The sequence below is a fragment of the Dermacentor andersoni genome, chromosome 2, assembly GCF_023375885.2.
Source record: "Dermacentor andersoni chromosome 2, qqDerAnde1_hic_scaffold, whole genome shotgun sequence".
In the NCBI taxonomy this organism is placed as follows: Eukaryota; Metazoa; Arthropoda; class Arachnida; order Ixodida; family Ixodidae; genus Dermacentor; species Dermacentor andersoni.
Window position 1 is genome coordinate 174,845,552 of NC_092815.1, and position 2,826 is coordinate 174,848,377.

Here is a 2,826-nt window from a genome sequence, read left to right on the forward strand (position 1 = left end):
GCAGTACGTTAATTGAAAAGATGTTCAGTTGAGCTTCCCCTATGGATAAAAAATGAATGTTAATGTGCTCCTAGAACTGACCTAACTATATTGCTGGAGGCAAGTTTGAGTGAAATATACACTCATAAAAAAATTAATAAAAGGAAACCTCTGTGGTGTTTCCCGTGGTGTACCTAGAATTGGATGGAACATAGGTAACAGAGGAGGGCTTCATATTCTTTTTAGCGTCTTCCTCGCAATAAAATTGTAAAGAGTACCCAATTCAGATTTTATTTGGTTGCTTTAATATTCATAAGCTGATTTTCGTTTAATCTCGACGCGAAGCATCATTATTTCAAGAGCCTGTTTTTCCACAGTACACGCCTACGAGCACTGTCGCATTGCTGTATGAGCTCCGCTGTGCAAGCTTAAGCAGGCATAAGTTTCCCAATCATGAAATCAGCAGTTGCAGCGGCACATGGACTTGCTACGGGCACCAATAATGGCCATGCCGTAGCGAGCAATTTTCCGCGGCGAACGGTCCGTATCTCGGTTTCCCGCAGATACAGGGTTAAGTGGCTTCGTGAGTGCTCAACCATTCCTTTTGTCTTGCACGGATAAAAGCCACAGTGCGCACCGCCACCGTGGCACGAACCCTGTAATGAACACGAGGAGCAATTCCATGGACCATGAGAGGATAACGCGCACATCTGAATAACACACAAGCATCGGGTAGTCCCAAATTTTATTTTACTGTTGCTCCCCCTCTCCTCCCCATGCTGAACCGTGAACGCTGCGTCAGCCATTTGTATGGGAGATCATACAGACGCGCATCTCTGATAGGTTTGTTTCGGCGAGGGAAGCTTAACTGGGCTTTGGTCAGATGTGCCATTTATGGTGATGCTCGGGACGTCTGCTGCCCTTGGGACGACCAGGAGGATAACCCGACTGGAAGTACAGCGGTAGGCGAGCTAACTGCGCTGATGGGGGCATTACGTGCGTTATTTGTGCGTATACGATTGTTCGTATCGCTGAAGACAACTGCACTGCCGGCGTAGAATTGCCGTGCGCTTAGATGTGGTAGCATAGCAACGTATGCACTGCACCCATAATTCGAATGAGAAGTAATAACACATAGCTTCCAAGAAGCTCAAGCACTGGGGCATTGGCCAGTTTATTAGCTGTCCGCGCGTGATTCACCTCGTGGAACTGACATGGAGCTGCCACTTCGTTAATGAACTGAAACACCTGATGACAGTGTTGATGGTAATGAAGTCGGTAAAATGAGCTATTTCTTACGTATTTAGTGTCTAAAAGAAAATATGTACTAAAAAGAATTTAATGCACGGTCAATTCATTCGAAGAACGCGTAAGTGTAATAGTTATTACGGACAAATCTGTCATGTTGGCATGAAGAAATTTTACTTTTAGCTCTGCTTTTGCTCTGCATAACTCGTGAAACTGTTTGACGAAGGTGAAAGGACGGAAAGTAATAGTTATGTTTTTTTTTTATTTTGATCTTGATGGTGTTGTCGCAACAGTGGAAGGTTGGGAGGCGTACTCAAGTTTTCAGCAAGGTATCGTCGCATGCACTTTTCATAACAAGTAGTCATGTTCGACTACAGTGAAGTCTTTGTCCACAACTGAACGTTTCTCTAACGTTCCTTTACGTGCTTAAGTTCTACATTTCACTGCAGCGTGAGGCACACGTGGTGCTGTTATACTTATCCGTTTCCGACCATTCCATTGGAATATCGCCTTTGGACCGGAGCGCACAGAACACTCCACAGCGTGGGATGGTCAATTCTGCGCACTTAACCGTGGGTTTAAGAGGAACAATTTGCGTCAATTGGAAATATAACGCGTTTAGCGACAATCTGGCTGGACGTAACAGAGGAAGTATGTCTTCGAAAATACTAAATGCTGCTATTCGCAAAAGACATGTCAGCATAGTACAGTATATTCAGTAAAGGAAGCGTCATTCAAAAATTAATCCTTAAAAATAAATCACGAGCCATTCCACTCTGTTGAACGTGGATGACCAACGAAGCTATTTAGCAAACGACACAGAGGTGACACAGAATTTCAAAGAAAGATACGAACTCATTCAGCCTGATCTTTATATACATTGGCGTGGGCGACGGGATCACCGCCCCCAGGAGTCGGAGGAAACTAGATGCGCGTGACGTTTCAGCGGGACCGCCATCACCGGAGAGCGGAAGGAAATGAAAGCAGATACACAAGCGCTTGGAGCGCCGACAAAAAAGAGAGAGCGGTGCGAACGTAGACATCGCCGACGCGGGTCAAAGTGCGGTATTTGTTCTTATCAGCTTGATATCTGATACGGATTCTGTTGGACCGACAATATTAGACTTACTTTTGCAAGTTGGCGGTGTGCTTGAAGCCTGCTTCGCCTCCGCCGCAGGTCGGCCCGGTATTGTACTACATATCTCCGGGAATCCACCTACGATTTTCGCACACGCCGAACAAAAATTCACAAGACCCTACCCATAAACAGCTTCGGTGTCAAAAACTGAGTGCAGTCTTCATATCTCAAGAAGAAATTACTTGTCGTGACCCTCAGCTAAAGAGATTCGCTAGATTTCATGACTGTCACAAAACCACGCACGGACCAGTTTATGTCGAATGGCCATCCGAATGTCAAAAAATGGATGCTTTCAAAACGGTGATTGGAACTCCGTTTTATGTCAAATTGATCCAAAAGTACATTTGAATATTCTAATAAGGGTCCGCCGTTCAGTCTATGCAGTAATACGCATAATATGTCCATGTGCAGAGTACAGAAACAGCTTTTCCCGTAGAAGAGGCCGAACAGAAAGTGCGGCG

General features: G+C 45.1%; 1 non-coding gene across 1 annotated transcript; it reads left to right on the forward strand.

Annotated features, from left to right (window-relative positions):
- Positions 1-2,266: 2,266 nt before the first annotated feature.
- LOC126541083 (U2 spliceosomal RNA) lies at positions 2,267-2,452 on the forward strand. Its single transcript, XR_007601631.2, has one exon. It is a non-coding gene; the product is annotated as a U2 spliceosomal RNA (small nuclear RNA).
- The last annotated feature ends 374 nt before the right edge of the window (positions 2,453-2,826 follow it).